Source organism: Bufo gargarizans, chromosome 3 (genome assembly GCF_014858855.1).
Source record: "Bufo gargarizans isolate SCDJY-AF-19 chromosome 3, ASM1485885v1, whole genome shotgun sequence".
NCBI lineage: Eukaryota > Metazoa > Chordata > Amphibia > Anura > Bufonidae > Bufo > Bufo gargarizans.
Genome location: NC_058082.1, coordinates 176,613,902 through 176,639,144, shown reverse-complemented (window position 1 = coordinate 176,639,144; position 25,243 = coordinate 176,613,902).

Here is a 25,243-nt window from a genome sequence, read left to right as displayed (position 1 = left end):
GTTTGGTGTTAGGGCTCTGGTACGTATTCACGGGTTCCAGTCGTGGTGGCAGCGGCAGGTAAGTGTGTTGTCTTGTTTTCTTACCTGCCGATTCTCTTGCTGCATATTTTATTTTCCTTTCCCTGCTTCTAGGCCTTTTTTGACTCCTATTCTTCCGTGTCCTGGAAGAACAGGGCGCCTCTCCTCAGGTCCTTTGTGAAGGATTCTCAGGGCGACTCAGGGCCTTAGGTATCAAGGGTATGAGCAGTCCTACCATCTAGGTTCGCTCATACGGTGAGGAGTCAGTGCTACGTATAGGGATCCATTAGGAGGTGACCTGCTCCATTATCCTTGTGTTCAGGCCTAGTTGGTTTAATTATCCCCCAGTCATCGTACCTAGTTTTTTTTTCCCCACTCCCCAACGTGACAGGATGTGGACCGAAAATATAGTTGTGTGCATGGGGCCTAATCAGAATGTTATTGGTAAATAAAATTGGTTTTATTATCCAATGAATCAAGCACACCTGCCCATTGTCAGTCCAAAAGCAGTGAATGGAGAGGTGGCTGCTCTCCTTCACTTCGGGGATCCTGTTCTGGAAATTAGAGCGGGTCACAGAGGTGAGACAACCACCGATCTGAAACTTGTGCATATCCTAGAGATATACTGTATATTGGTTTTTATTGCCCTATTACAATTAGTGCAATCCACTAAGCCACAGAACAACCTACTGTACCCTATATGCTGCAGGCTTAGAAAATGAAGCATACAATGGGGATATATATAAAGACTGGCACATACATATGCCAGGCTTGATCTCCCTGCACTGGCATGAAATGTGCCTAATTTATTAAGAGGCAGATACCTCTTAAAAAACATCAGTTGCATCTCTGCCGTGCCGTGCACCAGAAATTTAAATCTACGCCAGCTACAGGCTAGCGTAGACTTCAGCTATTACTTCTGACACTTTCTGGTGAAAGTTATAGTAAATGCAGCGGAGCGGTACTAAGACCACCACTTTTTCTGCCCACAAATGGCAAGAAACCTAAAAAGTCGTAAATTATGGTGTGTGCTATAATGTGCAACTTTAAGCCACAAAAGTGGCAAAATTAGCTTAATAAATGCCCCTATGTGTGTTGGGGGGGGGGGGGGGGCTTGCGCAAATAGTAGGCTACTAAAGCCATACAGCAATCATTTTATATATATATATATATATATATATATATACAGTACAGACCAAAAGTTTGGACACACCTTCTCAGTAAAGAGTTTTCTTTATTTTCATGACTATGAAAATTGTAGATTCACACTGGAGGCATCAAAACTATGAATTAACACATGTGGAATTATATACATAACAAAAAAGAGTGAAACGACGAAAATATGTCATATTCTAGGCTATTCAAAGTAGCCACCTTTTGCTTTGATTACTGCTTTGCACACTCTTGGCATTCTCTTGATGAGCTTCAAGAGATAGTCACCTGAAATGGTTTTCACTTCACAGGTGTGCCCTGTCAGGTTTAATAAGTGGGATTTCTTGCCTTATAAATGGGAATGGGGTTGGGACCATCAGTTGCGTTGTGGAGAAGTCAGGTGGATACACACCTGATAGTCCTACTGAATAGACTGTTAGAATTTGTATTATGGCAAGAAAAAAGCAGCTAAGTAAAGAAAAACGAGTGGCAATCATTGCTTTAAGAAATGAAGGTCAGTCAGTCCGAAAAATTGGGAAAACTTTGAAAGTGTCCCCAAGTGCAGTCACAAAAACCATCAAGCGCTACAAAGAAACTGGCTCACATGCGGACTGCCCCAGGAAAGGAAGACTAAGAGTCACCTCTGCTGCGGAGGATAAGTTCATCCGAGTCACCAGCCTCAGAAATCGCAGGTTAACAGCAGCACAGATTAGAGACAAGGTCAATGCCACACAGAGTTCTAGCAGCAGACACATCTCTAGAACAAATGTTAAGAGGAGACTGCGTGAATCAGGCCTTCGTGGTAGAATATCTGCTAGGAAACCACTGCTAAGGACAGGCAACAAGCAGAAGAGACTTGTTTGGGCTAAAGAACACAAGGAATGGACATTAGACCAGTGGAAATCTGTGCTTTGGTCTGATGAGTCCAAATTTGAGATCTTTGGTTCCAACCACCGTGTCTTTGTGCGACGCAGAAAAGGTGAACGGATGGACTCTACATGCCTGGTTCCTATCGTGAAGCATGGAGGAGGAGGTGTGATGGTGTGGGGGTGCTTTGCTGGGGACACTGTTGGGGATTTATTCAAAATTGAAGGCATACTGAACCAGCATGGCTACCACAGCATCTTGCAGCTGCATGCTATTCCATCCGGTTTGCGTTTAGTTGGACCATCATTTATTTTTCAACAGGACAATGACCCCAAACACACCTCCAGGGTGTGTAAGGGCTATTTGACCATGAAGGAGAGTGATGGGGTGCTGCGCCAGATGACCTGGCCTCCACAGTCACCAGACCTGAACCCAATCGAGATGGTTTGGGGTGAGCTGGACCGCAGAGTAAAGGCAAAAGGGCCAACAAGTGCTAAGCATCTCTGGGAACTCCTTCATGACTGTTGGAAGACCATTTCAGGTGACTACCTCTTGAAGCTCATCAAGAGAATGCCAAGAGTGTGCAAAGCAAAAGGTAATAAAAATAAAAATAAAAAAAAGTTGAAAAAATAGTTTTCCCCCCAAAAAAATAAGTATAAATAAACAAAAATGTCATTTTCCCAAAATAAAGTAAAAAAATTGCTAAAAAATAGGGAGAGAATAGACATATTAGGGCTCTTTCACACTTGCGTTGTCCGGATCCGGCGTGTACTCCACTTGCCGGAATTACACGCCGGATCCGGAAAAACGCAAGTGTACTGAAAGCATTTGAAGACGGATCCGTCTTCAAAATGCTTTCAGTGTTACCATGGCACCCAGGACGCTATTAAAGTCCTGGTTGCCATAGTAGGAGCGGGGAGCGGGGGGGCGGCATACTTACAGTCCGTGCGGCTCCCGGGGCGCTCCAGAGTGACGTCATCCATGCGCCTGGGGCACCCTGACGTCACTCTGGAGCGCCCCGGGAGCCGCACGGTCGATAAGTATGCTGCTCCCCCGCTCCCCGCTACACTTCACCATGGCTGCCAGGACTTTAGCGTCCCGGCAGCCATGGTAACCACTCTAAAAAAGCTAAACGTCGGATCCGGCAATGCGCCAAAACAACGTTTAGCTTAAGGCCGGATCCAGATCAATGCCTTTCAATGGGCATTAATTCCGGATCCGGCCTTGCGGCACATCTTCAGTTTTTTTGGCCGGAGCAAAAAGCGCAGCATGCTGCGGTATTTTCTCCGGCCAAAAAACGTTACGTTCCAGAACTGAAGACATCCTGATGCATCCTGAACGGATTTCTCTCCATTCAGAATGCATTAGGATAAAACTGATCAGGATTCTTCCGGCATAGAGCCCCGATGACGGAACTCTATGCTGGAAGACAATAACACAGGTGTGAAAGAGCCCTTAGCTATCGCCGCGTGCATATCTACCAGCTTTATAAAAAAATCACATGACCTAACCCCTCAGATGAACACGGTAAAAAAATAAAAAATAAAAACTGTGCTAAATAAACCTTTTTTTGTCACCTTACATCACTAAAAGTACAACAGCAAGCGATCAAAAAGGCGTTTGCCCGCCAAAGTAGTACCAATCTAACCATCATCTCATCCCGCAAAAAATGAGACCCTACCTAAGATAATAACAATTTTTGTAGGTATTACTATGTATTATAGAAGTAGAGAAATTGAAACTTGGAAATTTGATAATTGTTCAAAATTTTGGGCAAATTTTGTATTTTTTATAAATAAAAATGATTTTTTTTTAACTCCATTTTACCAGTGTCATAAAGTACAATATGTGACGAAAAAATAATCCCAGAATGGCCTGGATAAGTAAAAGTGTTTTAAAGTTATCACCACTTAAAGTGACACTGGTCAGATTTGCAAAAAATGGCCTGGTCCTTAAGGTGAAATAAGGCTGTGTCCTAAAGGGGTTAAAGGAAATCTGTCACCAGGATAATCACTATTGAAGTAAAGCCTTGGCCTAATAGCACTTAGTACCTTATTTCCAGATGTGCCTTTGTTCCAGCAATACATGTTTTATCCTCTGAAAATCCAGTTTACTTGAAATGCAAATGAGCCAGTAAGGTGCCCAGAGGGGTGTCACTCTTGCAGGAAGAAGCCCAGACACGCCCCCTGCCACAATGTTTCCACCCTCAAAAGATTTAAAACCCCGCCCCCAGGTCCAACTAAGCCACGCCCCTGATCCAGTTAGGCTATGCCCCCTCCGACAGGGATTGTAAAAAATAACTTCTGTCAGCTACAGGGGTGGGAGGGAGGGTGACTTTCTCCATGCAGTTCACATTCACTTAGGTTCCACTACACTTAGGCTCCATTCAGACCAGTGGCGTAGCGTAGGTTGCCAGCACCCGGGGCAAGCCAAGTATTGCGCCCCCAACCTGTGACCACGCCCCTTTTTACAAATAATGCAGTAGATGTCATCTGCAGTCCTATGTAACACCACAGATAACACAGGGATAACTCTGAGTACAGATAATGTAGTAGATGGGTGTGAGGCCCCAGAATTCAGAACACACACAGTGTGACCTGAAGTCTGCGGCCAGGCGTCGGCAGTGTGGCCCAAATTTTATATCCACCCCCCCCCCCACCCCAAACAGATATTTGCATGGACATAACATACATTGCTATGAAAAATACAGGAGAAGACCGCACCATACCTGTTACATCCAGTGACCTCTCCTGTGATGTAGACTTTCCTCAGCATCTTCATTCCCATATAAGATACATCACACCCCTGACTTCCAGCCCTTCTTGCACAGTCCCATGTTAGGCTACTTTCACACTTGCGTTCGGGGCTCCGCTTGTGAGTTCCGTTTGAAGGCTCTCACAAGCGGCCCGAACACATCCGTCCAGCCCTAATGCATTCTTAGTGGATGCAGATCCGCTCAGACTGCATCAGTATGGCGGCGTTTGGGCTCCGCTCCGCTCAGCAGGCGGACACCTGAACGCTGCTTGCAGCGATCCTCGTGCGGACATGGGCTTTACGTAGACGTACGCCGCAGGTGCTTGTTTTTCCGGTCTTCCTACCTTGCTAGTCGGGTGAGTGGCTTCCTTTCGGCTCCAGATTCCAGTCTCATCAGGGCTCTGTTGGTTATTAGTAATTTAGATGTTGGGGGCGGTTTGGCTCCGTTCCCGGCGGCACTCGGGCCGCGGCCGCAGCTCTCCCCGGTTGTTTGTCCTGCGGCCCGGGAGCCTGTCAGCGCAGCCACTCACTATTTTTCTGCCACTCTCCATCGCGGTCCATCCCCTTCCTCTCACTCAGGTGTTCGTACTCCGAGGTGCCTCCTGCGTCTTTTCTCTCCCCCTCTTTCTGCAAACGCCCTTTCTTCACCTTCTCTGTCAGGAGTTCTTTTCCCTGTCGTGCACCCCCTCCCCCATGCTTTTCATCATCACCTGACATCTCCCCATGTCTCTCCACTGCCACCTTCCTGTCTTCCGCCTCACTGCACCTTGGGCATCTCCCATGTTGTTTCTCACTTGTTCAAACACATACTACAGTTAAAAAAACTAACAAAAAAAAAAAACAGGGGAATACATACTATAGTTATAAAAAAAAAAAAGGGGGAGGCTTTTCTGTCCCTTGTCTCGTGGTCTCAGGCCGCCACCATTGGATCTCGCTCACATTTCCGCATGATTCCGCCATCAGAGTCTCGCCCGCCTGGCCTCCGCCATCAGTCTCGCCTGCCTGGCCTCTGCCATCAGAGTCTCGCCTGCCTGGCCTCTGCCATTAGAGTCTCGCCTGCCTGCCCTCCGCCATCAGTGTCTCGCCCGCCTGCCCTCCGCCATCAGAGTCTCGCCCGCCTGGCCTCCGCCATCAGAGTCTCGCCCGCCTGGCCTCCGCCATCAGAGTCTCGCCCGCCTGGCCTCCGCCATCAGAGTCTCGCCCGCCTGGCCTCCGCCATCAGAGTCTCGCCCGCCTGGCCTCCGCCATCAGAGTCTAGCCCGCCTGGCCTCCGCCTTTTGGAGTTGGGCGATGTTCTTTCGTTAAACCTTGCACGCTTGGCGTCTCCCTCCTCGCGTCACACATGCCTCAGCCCTCCGTGGTCTTTCATGGGGTCCGGCAGGTATGCTTGCCTCCACGCCCCCTCGCTTAGCTCAGTCATCTGTGACCTCCCAACACACTGTTTTGGGTGACTTGAACCCGTGGCTTGGGCCACTAGAGTCTACTTTAGTTATCATTTATTTCTGTTTTTATTTTTCCAGATTGTTGGGTCTTCTTTTTCCTTGTCATTTCTAGTCAAGCATTCAAAGCCCACTGTTCGGACTTCCTTTCTTAGTTTCGCTCGCTTTTCCAACTCACTCTCTCTAGTTGTCTCTCTAGCTCCTCAGGGTCATTTTTCCTCGTGCCGTCTCTGCTTGCTTAGGACCACCTATCCAGGAAATCCCCAGCGGCCTTTTTTTTTGTTTCCTACTGCAGTTCTGCCTCCCAGGGGATAAAAAAAGGGAAAATAAATAAATAAAAAATAAGCATTTGCTTCAGGTAGGTATATTTAAATATAAAAAAAATATATAGAAAATAATTGCATAACGGTGCCGAAGAGAACTTGCAAAAAATCAAATCAGAAATCGCTAGGTTTAGGGGTTCCAGCTCCATTACCAAAGTTGAGCTCCAGTCACTCCTAGGTTCATCCAATTTTGCCTCAAAGATAATGCCGCAAGGTTGCTCTTTCATTTCACGCCTCCTACAATTGCTTCCTCAATCCCCTCAGCAGGACAGTCCGGTCACTCTGGATGCCAAAGCTTTGGCAGATCTGGCTATGTGGAATACCTTTCTTTCCTCCTGGAATGGTATATCAATGTTTGTATCCACTTGGGGGCCTGGTTCACCTACAGTTTTTTTTCTGATGCAGCGGCTTCCCAGGGTTTTGTGGCTATTTTTCAGAACCAGCGGTTCACTAGACCCTGGCCGCCAAAGTTTTCAGCAATATCGGAACTCCTTAGGTCCTCTCCACTTCTGGAGATTTACCCGATAGTAACGGCGGCCCAATCAATCGGTTGCTTTCATCACTGATAACCAGGCGGTGGTGGACATCCTGGCGAAAGGTAGATCTGACTTCCCGGCAAATCATGCCTTTTGTGCGTAAATTGGTCTTGCTTTCGTTACATTACAACTTCCATATTTGCTGCCATCATATTCAGGGCCTTCAAAAATCTGGCGGCAGATGCACTATCGCGGTTCAATTTTGCTACTTTTTTCCAGGTCATGCCAGAAGTAGAACCACACGGGTTAACCCCTCCAGTATATCAAGATCTGGTATCGGACAAGGAGGCCTCCTCTCGACCGCCTATGATTTAGTCGGCAAGTCCCTTTCAGCCAACATGATAAGGAACGATAAAACCGGATGGAATATCTTCAAGCAGTTTGCAAGGTCTCTCCCAGTCTGTCATATCATTCCAGATAACCACGAGCATATCATGGCTTTCCTGGCTTATTGTCATCAAGTCCTCAAGCTATCCTATAGTTCTATCCATTTATACCTAGCCAGGGTTCAACATTTCTCCCTGCTGGAGCAGCCTGGATGCAGGTCAGTGTTCGCATCCCCAATCATCAAGGCCACGCTCAGGGGCATTCAGAAAGTTTCTGCGGGGAGTGTCCCGAGGCGTCAGCCAGTCTCTGGAGATCTGTTCCACTCCTTGTCCAAAGCCCTGGACGGCAACACTTTTGGGCCATACACCAGCATTGTCATCAAAGCGGCAATGTATCTTGTTTCTATGGTTTCCTACGGCCAAGGGAATTAATTTTTATTTCGGCTAGGGATAAAGGGCTCTCTACTGGCCAGTTAGTTTGGCTAGAGGACCATTTCTCTTTATCATTAAACCTCACCAAAACTTCTCAGGTAGGCCCGGCAGGCAAAAACAGGTATTTCCAGTCTCATAACGATTGGTGTCCAAAGTTTTGAAGGGGTTAATGGCCATGTTGAGGGACGCAGGTCCAGATGAGCCGCTGCTACCTTTTAAAGGCTGACCACTTACCACCTCACAGTTCATCAAAAACATACGCATTCTCATATCCGGTATGGGCCTCGATCCATCCTCGGTGTCGGGCCACTCTTTCCGCATAGGCGCCGCTTCGGCAGCTTCCAAACAAGGGGTCCCGGCACATATCATCAGGAAAATGGGCAGATGGCAGTCATACTGTTCCAATCGTTACATACCCAATCCTCAGTCCGAAATTTCAAAAGCCTTTCACACTCTAGTGCTGTAAGTTGTTTCTCAATGTATAATAAATCTTTAGAGAACACTTCTTTACCTGTAGGCTTACCCCGCACATGGCTAAGGGCACACTTCAGCCATGTCAGGTCCACGGATCGTTCGGGTCGTTGCCACATTTTCCATCATCAGTAGTCCCGACCACAAGTTTTAAGGCTGATTTCAGCCTGCATTTGTGGGAGGGACGGAGGTCTATATATAGCCATCTCCCTCCTTCCCTCAGTACGTGCGATCCTCGTGCCCCACCCTTATTTCCCTCCCTATGGGTTTTTCCCTTTTTCTTCAGGGTATGCCCCCTTATAGGCTTACCCCGCACGTGGCTAAGGGCACACTTCAGCAATGTCAGGTCAACGGATCGCTCCGGTCGTCCCCACATTTTCCGTTATCAGTAGTCCCGACCACAAATATATGTGTCCACACAGACAGGAAATGGCAAGCAACTCCTCCTTGAGACACCGTAGCACAGTGTGTGTGAGTGGTGACTATTACAGTCAGTCACAGTCACTCGCACCCAATGTGATGCTCATGACTGCTGCATCAGGCCTGCAGCTTCTTCAGTCTCTCTTCCTCACTGAGATGCCCCACTGGAGCAGCGCATGTGGCATGGTTACAGTGGTCACAGTCTAAACCGGGTGATTGTTGAACTTTTCTTCCACATAATCTCAGGTGCAGCCCCTCTCTTCACCTTACTGCAATGTCTCCAGCAGCCGGAATGAGATGCTCATCTTCTCACTGTGCCCAAAGTTCTTGAAGGCAGTGATGAAATTCAGCTGGCCAATAAGCAAAGCAAACAGCAGAGCATCTCCCTGCTTATTTGCCAGCTGAATTTTGCTGACAGACAGGGAACCAATAGAAAGGGCAGGCTTTAGTTTACATTGTTCCTGATTCTGCTTGAGTAGACCAGCAAACTAGAGAGCCAATCCTACCATTGCATTGGAAAGTGGGCAGGGCAATTCAGCTGGCCAAGGCCCCCCAACCTCACGGGCCCCTTAGCAATGGTGTGGTCTGCCTGTATTGGCGGTGAACCACTGCTCGTAGGATAATTTGTGTTTAGTTGACAGCTGACCCATGGAGGTCAAGAGAAACCATTGCAGAGCAACTGGTGGGAAGGGGAGGAAGCCAAAACTGGTCAGAGCAGGCAGAGTATGAACAATCTAAATAACAGTTTGTGTTTAGGCAGCACATTGTCGGTATGCAAAACAGGCAGAAGTTGGTACATAGTTAGACAGACGTTTTTCAGCATACCATAGCAGGACACTTAAGAACTGCTAAAAGTGTCTACAGTACCTTAATAGGGTGTGAATTAGGGTGCTAGAAATGGCCATTTAAGATCCTGCTTGGAGGGACAGAGCAACCTCAGCAGCTGAGTCCAACAGGAGAGTGGGAGGCAGCTCCATGGGTCACCATTCCAACACATGCATATAATGAAATATAGCAATTGTTGAGGGAAGTGTTAGATTTAAATATATATGTATATGCCCTGACATATATGCATCAAAACTATGAATTAACACATGTTGAATTATATACATAACAAAAAAATGTGAAACAACAGAAAATGTAATATTCTAGGTTCTTCAAAGTAGCCACCTTTTGCTTTGATTACTGCTTTGCACACTCTTGGCATTTTCTTGATGAGCTTCAGGAGGTAGTCACCTCAAATGGTTTTCACTGCACAGGCATACTGAAGGGCATACCAGCAGGGCTACCACAGCATCTTGCAGCGGCATGCTATTCCATCCGGTTTGCGTTTAGTTGGACCATCATTTATTTTTCAACAGGACAATGACCCCAAACACACCTCCAGGCTGTGTAAGGGCTATTTGACCATGAGGGAGAGTGATGGGGTGCTGCGCCAGATGACCTGGCCTCCACAGTCACCGGACCTGAAACCAATCGAGATGGTTTGGGGCGAGCTGGACTGCAGAGTGAAGGCAAAAGGGCCAACAAGTGCTAAGCATCTCTGGGAACTCCTTCAAGACTGTTGGAAGACCATTTCAGGTACCTCTTGAAGCTCATCAAGAGAATGCCAAGAGTGTGCAAAGCAGTAATCCTAGCAAAAGGTGGCTACTTTCAAGAACCTAGAATATGAAAAATTTTCAGTTGTTTCACATTTTTTTGTTATGTATATAATTCCACGTGTTAATTCATAGTTTTGATGACTTCAGTGTCAATCTACAATTTTCATAGTCATGAAGATAAAGAAAACTCTTTGAATGTGAATCAGGTGTGTCCAAACTTTTGGTCTGTACTGTGTGTGTATATATATATATATATATATATATATATTAGCGAGAGAGATGTACAGTTGTGGCCAAAAGTTTTGAGAGTGACACAAATATTAGTTTTCACAAAGTTTGCTGCTAAACTGCTTTTAGATCTTTGTTTCAGTTGTTTCTGTGTTGTAGTGAAATATAATTACACACACTTCATACATTTCAAATGCTTTTATCGACAATTACATGACATTTATGCAAAGAGTCAGTATTTGCAGTGTCGGACCTTCTTTTTCAGGACCTCTGCAATTCGACAGGGCATGCTCTCAATCAACTTCTGGGTCAATTCCTGACTGATAGCAACCCATTCTTTCATAATCACTTCTTGGAGTTTGTCAGAATTAGCAGGTTTTTGTTTGTCTACCCGCCTCTTGAGGATTGACCACAAGTTCTCAATGGGATTAAGATCTGGGGAGTTTCCAGGCCATGGACCCAAAATGTCAGTTTTTGTCCCCGAGCCACTTAGTTATCACTTTTGCCTTATGGCACGGTGCTCCATCGTGCTGGAAAATGCATTGTTCTTCACCGAATTGTTGTTGGATTGTTGGAAGAAGTTGCTGTTGGAGGGTGTTTTGGTACCATTCTTTATTCATGGCTGTGTTTTGGGGCAAAATTGTAAGTGAGCCCACTCCCTTGGATGAGAAGCAACCCCACAAATGAATGGTCTCAGGATGCTTTACTGTTGGTATGACACAGGACTGATGGTAGCGCTCACCTTTTCTTCTCCGGACAAGCCTTATTCCTGATGCCCCAAACAATCGGAAAGAGGCTTCATCGGAGAATATGACTTTGCCCAGTCCTCAGCAGTCCATTCACCATATTTTCTGCAGAAGATCACTCTGTCCCTCGTGTTTTTTTTGTTGAGAGAAGTGGCTTTTTGCTGCACTTCTTGACACCAGGCCATCTTCCAAAAGTCTTCGCCTCACTGTGTGTGCAGATGCGCTCACACCTGCCTGCTGCTATTCCTGAGAAAGCTCTGCACTGAAGGCACTCCGATCCCGCAGCTGAATCCTCTTTAGGAGACGATCCTGGTGCTTGCTGGACTTTCTTGGACGCCCTGAAGCCTTCTTAACAAGAATTGAACTTCTTTCCTTGAAGTTCTTGATGATCCTATAAATTGTTGATTGAGGTGCAATCTTCGTAGCCACAATATCCTTGCCTGCGAAGCCATTTTTATGCAACGCAATGATGGCTGCACGTGTTGCTTTGCAGGTCACAATGGTTAACAATGGAAGAACAATGATTTCAAGCATCACCCTCCTTTTAACAGGTCAAGTCTGCCATTTTAACCCAATCAGCCTGACATAATGATCTCCAGCCTTGTGCTTGTCAACATTCTCACCTGAGTTAACAAGACGATTACTGAAATGATCTCAGCAGGTCCTTTAATGACAGCAATGAAATGCAGTGGAAAGTTTTTTTGGGGATTAAGTTAATTTTCATGGCAAAGTAGGACTATGCAATTCATCTGATCACTCTTCATAACATTCTGGAGTATACGCAAATTGCTATTATAAAAACTTAAGCAGCAACTTTTCAAATTTCCAATATTTATGTAATTCTCAAAACTGCCCAATGAACCTCTAGTGTCAGAGCCTGTGAAGAACGCTATCGCCAGAGACATGTTCCTCCAACAGGTTCAACTAAACCTGAAAGAGTTATTGCCTCATGCCGCGATACAACTTCACAGACCGTATCTACAGGAGAGCTGTCACTACCAGAGCTTTGAGACGTTCTCACAGCTCTGTGTCTCCACCCCTGTGATGATGTCACTTAGAGTTTGGAGGTGTTCTCACTGTTCTGTTTCTCCGCCCCTGTGATGAGGTCTTTACTCCCAGCTGTCTCTCCTGCGTTTGATTTCCCTGCCTTTAAATCACCCCTCCTCCTATTGCAGGGCGTGGATTATATTTCTCTTTTCAGTTGTAGCTCTGCCTTGAGTATCTTCACTTGTCAAGCTACTAGTTCTCTGGACCTGTGTTCAGCTGCTGCAAGCACTCCGGATATTGCCAGTGGCCCTTGGATCCGTCTTCTCTGCGGCTGCAGCTCCATCAGCTAAGTGTGCAGACTTTGTTGTGTACCTGGTGATTTCCTGACTGGATCTGAGGTGGCCACGGTTCCCTCCATATTCTGAGCAGGGCATTGGTAGCCGTGCCCCTTCCACTATTGTAGGGGTTACAGGGCTCATCAGTCTAAGGTACGCGGGCATGCCTCGTTCCACCATTTGGATCCGGGCATGTGCTTTAGCAGCATAGGGAGAGTGTTGAGGGTCTGACAGGGGTCACCCTTTCTCTTCCCTAGTTTGGGTCCGGTCAGTAGCTCTTCTTACTGTGTATGCTCTGGTTACCCTTAAACAGCCGTGACATTATAATCCACCAAAACCGTCCTTGTTGACATGGATCCGCTTTCTGGCTTGGTTGACCGCATGCAGGGTCTTTCTTTGGAGGTAGCGGATCTCCGTCAATCCGTGACTCAGCTACAAACATTGGGCTCTGCTCCGGCTCATGGAGTCTGTTGCGAGCCAAAGGTCTCACTTCCGTAAACGTTCTCCGGGGGCAGTGAGAATTTTGTTCACTTCAGAGAGGCATGTAAACTCCATTTTTGTTTGTGTCCCCACTCCTCTGGTAATGAGGAACAGAGGGTGAGGATTGTCATCTCCCTGCTCAGGGGTAATGCTCAGACTTGGGCTTTTTCGCTGTCATCAGGGGATGCCTCCCTTCGATCCGTGGAAAGATTTTTTGTGGCCCTGGGGCAGATATACAGTCATGTGAAAAAATTAGGACACTGTCACGGCTGGCGGTGGGGAAAACCCCCAGCCGTGCGGTGCCAGGAGAAGGTAGGGTTACCACTTGACCGGGACCACAGAGTTAGGGAGCAGGTCACCTCCTATAGCGTCCCTTACGCTGACCCTGTCTCCTGTCTGTATGAGCCGACCTTGGTGGTAGGAGGGCTCATACGCCGGAACCTAAGAGTCCCTACAAGCCCTCAAGTCGGCCCTGAACTAGGGGACAGAGTAAGACGACCTGCTCCTCCTAGACACGGAGGAGCAGGAGTCTCAACGGCCAAGCAACACAGGGGGAACATCAACAGACATATGGAAATGACAGGTAAGTGAGACTAGTCCTGCACTTACCTGCCACAGACACACAAACCTGGAACCCATGAACCAGTGCTGATGTCCACAGCAACATAAAGGACACAGCACACACCAGACATACAAGGGAAACCAGGAAACCATAAGCTGCACTAACAAGATAACCCCGCACACACCTAGATAACACCATGAAACACAAAATAAACTGACAAAGGTTTTACTAACAAGGTTTTAATGACCAGAAGGATGGTCCTCACCAGGCAGATGGAGGAGACAGGAGGCTGCTCCAGCCAGCATGGCTGAGAGCAACCTACTGAAGCCTGCAAGAGACTCAGGCTATATAGGCCAAAAGGCCACACCCACCAGTCAACCACACCCAGTGACAACACACACACTGGGAAGGGAGTTAACCCTTCCTACACCACAGAAGGGAAAACACCAACTAAAAGGGGAATAGCACACACACTCACTCACCTGTCACCGCTGGCAACGGCATGCGTGGCCACCGTGTCCTGCAGAACAACCAGCAGGCAGAGACCCTGCCACCACATGCACAACACCAGACGTTGCCGCGGACAACCACAGGTGAAGGGAGGTGTCCAAGTGCATACAACCTCGTGCACAACAAACAGACCAGGAAGTGCACACAAACACAGACGAAGGACGTGCACACCAAAACACGATGCCAAGGGCAACCGCACGCATGCCTGTTATTCGCGGCAACCGCACCTGAGGCAAACCACTAAGTGCCCCCAGCTGCGGTTGCGACAACACCAGACCGCGGATAACCGCATGCGGCTCCCAAGGAGTCACGACCATGACCAGGGGTCGTGACACTCCCTCCCCTCAAAGCCCCCCCCAACCGAAAAGGGAAGCTGGTGGGACCAAACAACAGGGAGGGGGGGAGGGGCAATGCCTGATAACCACCAGTGTCTCCCTCCAGAGCTGCCGCCAACGGACCTGGACCGTACACAACAGTCCCAGGTCGCCAGCCAACAGAGCAGACTGGAAGAGAGAACACTGGAGGCACTGCCAGATAGATGCCCGTATCTCCCCCCGGAACTGCCGCCAACAGACCTGGACCGTACACAACAGTCCCCAGGTCGCCAGCCAACAAAGCAGTCCGGAGGAGGAAAACAGGACACCAGACCGATGCCCGTATCTCCCCCCAGAACTGCCGCCAACAGACCAGACCGTACACAACAGTCCCCAGGTCGCCAGCCAACAAAGCAGTCTGGAGGAGGAAAACAGGACACCGCGTCCAACTCAGGAGGACGTTCCTACTCCAGGTCGCTGCCAGCAGACACTCCCCAACCAGCACACCTGCCGGAACACCGAAGGAATGCTGCCAGCAGACGACCAGAGATAGGAACCCTGAGAGGGACGAGGGGTCACCAACACGGACACGGTTAGCAAGGTGGCGGGGAAAAGCCACCAACCGCGCCGTTAACGGTGAACCCCGTAACGCTCTCCCTCCGGAGAACGCGCATGCACCCCAACGGTCAATGGATGCATGCTTCACCCTCTTACGAAGGAAGACCAGGTGAGGTGCCAGTTCTGGTCATACTGTCACGGCTGGCGGTGGGGAAAACCCCCAGCCGTGCGGTGCCAGGAGAAGGTAGGGTTACCACTTGACCGGGACCACAGAGTTAGGGAGCAGGTCACCTCCTATAGCGTCCCTTACGCTGACCCTGTCTCCTGTCTGTATGAGCCGACCTTGGTGGTAGGAGGGCTCATACGCCGGAACCTAAGAGTCCCTACAAGCCCTCAAGTCGGCCCTGAACTAGGGGACAGAGTAAGACGACCTGCTCCTCCTAGACACGGAGGAGCAGGAGTCTCAACGGCCAAGCAACACAGGGGGAACATCAACAGACATATGGAAATGACAGGTAAGTGAGACTAGTCCTGCACTTACCTGCCACAGACACACAAACCTGGAACCCATGAACCAGTGCTGATGTCCACAGCAACATAAAGGACACAGCACACACCAGACATACAAGGGAAACCAGGAAACCATAAGCTGCACTAACAAGATAACCCCGCACACACCTAGATAACACCATGAAACACAAAATAAACTGACAAAGGTTTTACTAACAAGGTTTTAATGACCAGAAGGATGGTCCTCACCAGGCAGATGGAGGAGACAGGAGGCTGCTCCAGCCAGCATGGCTGAGAGCAACCTACTGAAGCCTGCAAGAGACTCAGGCTATATAGGCCAAAAGGCCACACCCACCAGTCAACCACACCCAGTGACAACACACACACTGGGAAGGGAGTTAACCCTTCCTACACCACAGAAGGGAAAACACCAACTAAAAGGGGAATAGCACACACACTCACTCACCTGTCACCGCTGGCAACGGCATGCGTGGCCACCGTGTCCTGCAGAACAACCAGCAGGCAGAGACCCTGCCACCACATGCACAACACCAGACGTTGCCGCGGACAACCACAGGTGAAGGGAGGTGTCCAAGTGCATACAACCTCGTGCACAACAAACAGACCAGGAAGTGCACACAAACACAGACGAAGGACGTGCACACCAAAACACGATGCCAAGGGCAACCGCACGCATGCCTGTTATTCGCGGCAACCGCACCTGAGGCAAACCACTAAGTGCCCCCAGCTGCGGTTGCGACAACACCAGACCGCGGATAACCGCATGCGGCTCCCAAGGAGTCACGACCATGACCAGGGGTCGTGACAGACACCCTTTGAAAGCATGTGGTTTTTTGTAACATTTTTAATAAAAGGTTATTTCATCTCCGTTTCAACAATACAGAGAGATTAAAGTAATCCAACTAAACAAAGAAAACTGAAGAAAAGTCTTTTCAAGATCTTCTGTAAATGTCATTCTACAAAAATGCCTATTCTAACTGAGGAAAAAGATAGGACACCCTTGCCCCTAATAGCGAGTGTTACCTCCTTTGGCTGAAATAACTGCAGTGAGACGGTTCTTGTAGCCATCTACCAGTCTTCGACATCGGTCTGAGGAAATTTTACCCCACTCCTCAATGCAGAACTTTTTCAGCTGTGAGATGTTTGAGGGGTTTCTTGCACGTACAGCCCTTTTCAAGTCACCCCACAGCATCTCAATGGGATTCAAATCTGGACTTTGACTTGGCCATTCCAGGACTCTCCATTTCTTCTTTTTCAGCCAATCTTTGGTTGATTTACTAGTATGTTTTGGGTCATTGTCATGTTGCATGGTCCAGTTCCGCTTCAGCTTTAATTTTCTAACTGATGGTCTCACATGTTCTTCAAGCACCTTCTGATACACAGTAGAATTCATCGTGGATTCTATGATGGTGAGCTGACCAGGTCCTGCTGCAGCAAAGCAGCCCCAAACCATGACACTTCCACCTCCATGCTTCACAGTTGGTATGAGGTTCTTTTCTTGGAATGCTGTGTTTGGTTTACGCCAAACATGTCCTCTGCTGTTGTGTCCAAATAATTCAATTTTGGACTCATCTGTCCAAAGAACATTATTCCAGAAGTCCTGGTCTTTGTCAACTTTATCTCTGGCAAATGTCAGTCTGGCCTCAATGTTTCTCTTGGAAAGCAAAGGTTTCCTCCTTGCACACCTCCCATGCAAGTTAAACTTGTACAGTCTCTTTCTGATTGTAGAGGCATGTACTTCTACATCAACAGTAGCCAGAGCCTGCTGTAGTTCTCGAGATGACACTTTAGGGTTTTTGGAGACCTCTTTTAGCATCTTGCGGTCTGCTCTTGGGGTGAACTTGCTGGGGCGACCAGTCCTGGGCATGTTGGCAGTTGTTTTGAAAGCCCTCCACTTGTAGACTATCTTCCGGACAGTGGAATGGCTGATTTCAAAATCTTTTGAGATCTTTTTAAATCCCTTCCCAGACTCATAGGCTGCTACAATCTTTTTTCTGAAGTCCTCTGACAGCTCTTTTGCTCTCACCATGGTGCTCACTCTCACTTCAACAGTCAGGAGCACACCAAACTAAATGTCTGAGGTTTAAATAGGGCAAGCCTCATTCAACATGCAGAGTAACGATCTACTAATTATGTGCACCTGGTGTGATATACCTGTGTGAGATCTGAGCCAATTTAAGAGGGAATACATGTGAGGGTGTCCTATCTTTTTCCTCAGTTAGAATAGGCATTTTTGTAGAATGACATTTACAGAAGATCTTGAAAAGACTTTTCTTCAGTTTTCTTTGTTTAGTTGGATTACTTTAATCTCTCTGTATTGTTGAAACGGAGATGAAATAACCTTTTATTAAAAATGTTACAAAAAACCACATGCTTTCAAAGGGTGTCCTAATTTTTTCACATGACTGTATGATGACCCGGATCGTGTTGCTCTGGCAGAATCAAACTTACGTGTTTTATGCCAGAACAAACTGTCTGCGGAGCTTTATTGTTCTGAATTTCGGAGATGGGCAGCTGATTCAGGCTGGAATGATGCTGCACTCCGAAGTCAGTTCTGTCATGGTCTCTCAGAGGGTTTGAAAGATGCCTTTGCTTTCCATGAGAGACCAACGTCCTTAGTCTGCCATGTCATTGGCGGTACGCCTTGACAGGCGTCTAAGGGAAAGAAACAAGACCTCTCCGTCCAGCCATTGTCAGTCTAGGGGCAATGGTGCGGACTCATTCAGTATGCAGGGGTCTCATCCTGTCTCGCTCCCCTCTGAGGAGGAGCCCATGCAGCTAGGCCAACTTGCCCCTGATAAAAGAGGATTTAGTCCTCAGAATATGGTGTGTTTTTGTTGTGGGGGCATAGGTCATTTGGCAAATGTTTGTCCCTCTAGGAGATTCCTGAACTGTACTAAGAGCGATAATAAGAGAAAAACCTCAAGAGGTAGATCATCAAGTTCTGCTTCATCTGCTACTTTGGGCAAAGTTGATGTGGGAATTGATGCTATTCCTCTGACCTGCAGTTCCCGTTTTCTCCTGTCTGCCAGGGTGGCGCTAGAGAGCAAAGTCATTCCTTGTGAGATTTTTGTCGATAGTGGAGCGGCCGTCAATCTTATTGACACTTAATTTGTAGCCTTGCATGGTTTTCAGGTTTGTACATTAGAAAAGGATATACCTGTTTTTGCTATTGACTCTGCTCCACTCTCGCAGAGATCTCTGAAAGGCATTGTTCACAATATCCGGCTAGCTGTAGGTGACACTCATGTGGAGGAGATATCTTGTTTTGTCCTTAACGGATTGCCTTCTCCTCTAGTTTTGGGGCTACCCTGGCTCACTAGACATAACCCCACTATTGATTGGCAAGGAAGGCAAATAAATGAGTGGAGTGACTTTTGTAGAGAGAATTGTCTCACAGCGACTTTTGCAGAGGTGTCTACTAAAACTGTGCCATCATTTCTCTCTGATTTCTTGGATGTGTTTTCCGAGAACGGTGTTCAGGAGCTACCTCCTCACCGGGAGTTTGACTGTCCCATTAACCTCATTCCCGGCGCCAAGCTGCCAAAAGCTCGCCTCTACAATCTCTCACAACCGGAAAGACTCGCTATGCGAACCTATATCTCCGAGAGTCTCGAAGGGGCATATTCGTCCCTCAAAGTCACCTGTTGCCGCGGGTTTTTTTTTTGTAAAAAAAAAAGATGGCTCTCTGAGACCTTGTTTAGATTTTAGGGAGCTGAACCGTATCACAATTCGCGATCCCTATCCCCTTCCTCTGATCCCGGACCTCTTCAACCAAATTGTTGGGGCCAAGGTGTTTTCCAAATTGGATCTGAGAGGCGCGTACAACCTGTTCAGGGTCAGAGAGGGGGATGAATGGAAAACGGCCTTTAATACTCCTAACGGGCATTTCGAGAATCTCGTTATGCCTTTCGGCCTGATGAATGCTCCGGCCGTCTTTCAGCATTTTGTTAATAGTATTTTCTATCATTTAATGGGGAAATTTGTATTGGTGTATCTTGATGATATTTTGATTTTTTCCCCTGATGTTCAGACCCATCAGGATCATCTTTTTCAGGTCCTGCAGATACTGCGGGAGAATAAACTGTATGCCAAGCTGGAGAAATGTCTTTTTATGGTATCGGAGATTCAATTTCTGGGTTTTCTCCTCTCTGCTTCTGGTTTTCGCATGGATCCGGAGAAGGTCCCGTGCTGTGCTGGAGTGGGAGCTTCCTGAAAATCAGAAGGCATTGATGCGCTTTCTGGGTTTTGCTAACTACTACAGAAAGTTCATTTTGAATTATTCCTCTATTGTCAAACCCCTTACTGACATGACAAAAAAGGGGACGGATTTTTCCTCTTGGTCGGAGGAGGCGCTTGCAGCCTTTTCTAAGATTAAAGAGATTTTTGCGTCTGCTCCCATCTTGGTGCATCCTGATGTTTCCTTACCTTTTATTGTTGAGGTGGATGCTTCCGAGGTGGGTGTGGGTGCAGTCCTGCCAAATGGCGACCTTGTGCCTTTTTCTCTAGAAAACTCTCCCCGGCAGAGAGAAACTATGATGTGGGAGATAGGGAGTTGTTGGCCATCAAGTTGGCTTTCGAGGAATGGCGCCATTGGTTGGAGGGGGCCAGGCACCCTATCACCGTTTTTACCGACCATAAGAATCTGGCGTACTTGGAGTCGGCCAGGCGTATGAATCCGAGACAGGCCAGATGGTCTCTGTTCTTCTCCAGATTCAATTTTGTTGTTACTTTCCGCCCTGGGATCAAGAATGTGAAGGCTGATGCTCTCTCTCGCTGTTTTCCGGGAGGAGGAAACTCCGAGGACCCGGGTCCCATTTTGGCGGAGGGGGTAGTTGTTTCTGCTCTATATTCCGATTTGGAGGCCGAGGTCCAGGCTGCCCAGACTGAGGCACCTGCCCGTTGTCCCTCCGGGAAGTTGTTCGTGCCTCCTGAGCTACGTCACAAACTCTTTAAGGAACATCATGATATGGTTCTTGCTGGTCACCCCGGGAGTAGAGCCACGGTAGATCTCATTGCTCGGAGATTTTGGTGGCCGGCTCTTCGTAAGTCTGTGGAGGGTTTTGTGGCGGCTTGTGAGATGTGCGCTCGCGCTAAGGTCCCTCGTTCACGACCTTTAGGTTCCCTTCTCCCGTTACCCATACCTTCCCGTCCTTGGACACACCTGTCAATGGACTTTATCACGGATCTTCCTCGTTCCTCGGGGAAGTCAGTGATCCTGGTGGTCATGGACCGTTTTAGCAAGATGGCTCATTTCGTTCCTTTCCCTGGTTTACCCAATGCTAAAACGTTGGCGCCAGCTTTTGTCGACCATATTGTTAAATTGCACGGCATTCCCTCTGATATTGTTTCCGATAGAGGCACGCAGTTTGTGTCCAGGTTCTGGAAGGCTTTCTGTTCTCGCCTGGGGGTTCGGCTGTCCTTCTCTTCTGCTTTTCACCCGCAGTCGAATGGTCAGACTGAACGCCTCAATCAGAATCTGGAGACATATTTGCGCTGTTTTGTGGAGGAGAACCAGGAGGATTGGTGTTCATTTCTCCCTCTTGCTGAGTTTGCTTTGAACAACCGTCGTCAGGAATCTTCTGATAAGTCACCATTTTTTGGTGCATATGGGTTCCATCCGCAGTTTGGGACATTCTCGGGAGGGGCTCTTTCTGGTTTACCTGAGGAGGAGAGATTTTCCTCGTCTTTGTCTACCATTTGGCAAAAGATTCAGAGTAATCTCAGAAAGATGAGTGAGAAGTATAAGCTTGTGGCTGATAAGAGATGTGTGCCTGGTCCGGACCTGAATGTGGGTGATCTGGTGTGGTTGTCTACAAGAAATATTAAACTGAAGGTTCCCTCCTGGAAATTGGGTCCCAAGTTTAATGGGCCTTATAAAATGTTGTCAGTCATCAATCCTGTTGCCTTCCGTCTTGATCTTCCACGGGTTTGGAAGATACATAATGTATTTCACAGATCTCTCTTAAAACCATATGTCCAGCCCAAGGTACCCTCCTCTTTGCCTCCTCCTCCGATTTTGGTTGATGGCAATCTGGAGTTTGAGGTTTCCAGAATTGTGGACTCTCGCATTGTCCGCGGTTCTCTTCAGTACCTCGTTCATTGGAAGGGTTATGGTCCTGAGGAGAGGATGTGGGTTCCGATGTCGGACATTAAAGCCACTCGCCTTATCAGGGCATTTCATAGGGCTCATCCTGGGAAGGTGGGTCCTGGGTGTCCGGAGTCCACCCGTAGAGGGGGGGGTACTGTCACTACCAGAGCTTTGAGACGTTCTCACAGCTCTGTGTCTCCATCCCTGTGATGATGTCACTTAGAGTTTGGAGGTGTTCTCACTGTTCTGTTTCTCCGCCCCTGTGATGAGGTCTTTACTCCCAGCTGTCTCTCCTGCGTTTGATTTTCCTGCCTTTAAATCACCCCTCCTCCTATTGCAGGGCGTGGATTATATTTCTCTTTTCAGTTGTAGCTCTGCCTTGAGTATCTTCACTTGTTAAGCTACTAGTTCTCTGGACCTGTGTTCAGCTGCTGCAAGCACTCCGGATATTGCCAGCGGCCCTTGGATCCGTCTTCTCTGCGGCTGCAGCTCCATCAGCTAAGTGTGCAGACTTTGTTGTGTACATGGTGATTTCCTGACTGGATCTGAGTTGGCCACGGTTCCCTCCATATTCTGAGCAGGGCATTGGTGGCCGTGCCCCTTCCACTATTGTAGGGGTTACAGGGCTCATCAGTCTAAGGTACGCGGGCATGCCTCGTTCCACCATTTGGATCCGGGCATGTGCTTTAGCAGCATAGGGAGAGTGTTGAGGGTCTGACAGGGGTCACCCTTTCTCTTCCCTAGTTTGGGTCCGGTCAGTAGCTCTTCTTACTGTGTATGCTCTGGTTACCCTTAAACAGCCGTGACAAGAGCTGGTGATGGTAAAAATCTTCCGTCGGACCGGCCCCTGGCACGCAAACTGGGAAGGACCCTATCAGGTCCTTGAAGTAATGGGTGACACTATGCCGAAGGTGCAAAGACTGATGACGACCAAGAAAAAGTCAAGCAGGAAGTTTTGTGGATCCATATCGACCAGGCCAAGGCCACCCGAGCCTCCCCAACTCAATAACGTGAACACTCTTAGAGTTGGGTGAGGGGGGGATTTTGGTGGGTCGATGGTGGATCCATGAAACTGATTACATTTACATTGAATTGACAGATCACGGAAGAGAGATTCGCCAAGGTTATGACTAGCCATAAAAGATTTAGAGATCCTCTGCTTGTGACACTGGTGGTACGCATGATGATGGCAGGCTCAACCTCTTTGCGGGAGGGCCTGGGAGTTAATAATGGTATGGCCAACATATCAATTAGTAAATTGGGTCTTTTAATTGTGGAATGTTTGGAGGGCAAAATCCTGAAACCATACGAGAACTTCTCCTTTACACCGGGACAGTGGTATCTGTATGGTTTCCAGAGGGAGGGTTTTGCCAAAGGTGTAATTCAACATTATACCCCTGTGGAGAATGTGTCTGCCATACATAGTAACATAGAAAAAAGACATTTGTCCATCCAGTTCGGCCTGTTTTCCCGCAAGTTGATCCAGAGGAAGACCCCTCTCTAGTAGCTATAGCCTGTAATATTATTAAGCTCCAGAAATACGTCCAGGCCCCTCTTGAATTCCTTTATTGTACTCACCATCACCACCTCCTCAGGCAGAGTCACCACCTCCTCAGGCCCTCTGCCTCAAGGAATTCAGACATTTTCAGGACTCGGACCCTACTCCTATTAAATCTTTAAGATGGGTGTCTAGGGACTCTCACTTGCACCCTTACAAGCAACTGGAAGCCAACACTACCACGTTTTTGTGTACCCAGGAAGGGGTTCTGAGTCCTGAGGATGTCACTGGGGCAGAGTATAGTGGCTGGTATATCCGTAAAGCTACCTCATAAGGAGGGATAGCCATGATGGGCTGAGGGTAAGGACATATTTTGATAGACTCATTCCGGTAAAGGGTACCCTAAAAGCTTATTGTATGTTAAGGGATTCCCAGATGATTATCACGATGGAATCGAGTTATGTTCAGGGACATGTGTCCACAGATTACATACAAACCAGTATAATGATGTTAAAGTTAAACTGCAGTAACTCTGGCTAGGCCCTATGGAATGACCAGAGTGGTCCGGTAAAACTGGAAGGCTTTTACCGAGACACCGTTTTAAAAGTACGGACAGATGCCAAGGATCCTAGGTATGCTCAGTTAAAGGGATCTCCATCCATACAGTATTTCATGATCACCATCATGAGAGACAATTGTGTTCAGGAGGTGACTGGATACCATTTCATCACCTATGCCCACTGGGAACAAGATACCCAGATGGTAATGTTGGACACTAATCCCTGGAGTTGGGATTTAGTGTGCAATGGGATAGATACCCCTACAGTGGATGTATGGATAGACGGTACCCCTATGAATGAGGAATACGGGGGATTGGAAAGACCCCCGTGGCAGGGATATTAACTTTGACATCAATACAGATGGTTCATTTATATAGCCTTTTTGCGAGGCAGTAGATAAAGGGTGCTGGAAATTTACACAATGGGTCTATCTGTCTAAATCCAAACCCATAGGAAAACTAGTTTACAGGCTGGAGAAAGTGACCAATAGTATCCGTACAGAGGTAGAGGACAAGTTTCTGTAACAGTGGTGAGGATCTCCTATGAAGCGACAGGTCTCCAACCTGTAAAACTGCATTCAGACTCTTGCAACGCCCCTATCCATCAATTGGCAGATCCCATAGCTCCTCAACTGTCATCCCCATGGAAGATCATCACAGGGACAAAATTCATCCTATTTACTTGGAGAATTTCCGTAGATTACTTCAGAGTTGATCAGTGAGATCACAGATGTGGGGAGTTTGTGAGGAACCAAATTGACATGATAAGAGGTTGGATATAGGCGGGGCAAGAGGTAAGAAAGGATGATCTCGTTCACAGGAATCACAGGGGAAGAAGAGATCTGGTAGCCATGGGACTAGGTGGAGGTGCGTTGGGAGTGGGCGCTCTGAACACTATGGATATGGAAGTCCTGAGAGGTAAGGATTCGAGACCCAGCTTGATGCAAACCACGTCTTAGAGGGTTTACAGCATTCGCACATAGATGCCACTATCTCTCTATCTTCTGCTCTACGAGAGAAGTTTAGAAGGTTAGTTGTGGGTCTCTTGGAGGTACAGGATAGAGCTCAGCCTGCTCTGGTGTGTACGCAAGTCCAAAGTGAACTCTCGGACAGCCTTAAACATATTGCATCATCATTGTACGGCAACCACTTCCCATTTAACCTCTGCCAACGGGTAAGTCCTCTTATATCTCCTTTTGCAGCCAATCACACCAACTGGTGGGTAGTCCAGTGGTACGGATGTCGGAATCTCACTTGCACTGCTTCGTCATTGGCTCCTGTATATGGCCATCTTAGACAGGGTTACAGTGCAGTTAACCTAGGGATTGTCATAAATAACCGGACGGTACTTCATCCACAGCTCCCCACCGGCGTTCTAACCTATGAGGGAGGCCATCCTTATATGTTAGACACATATGCTATCCTCTGTCAAGGTAGTCAGGATCGGGTGCTTAGACACCAGTGTTGGAGCACGGAGGGGTCCTGTGAGATGAAGGCCAGCCCAA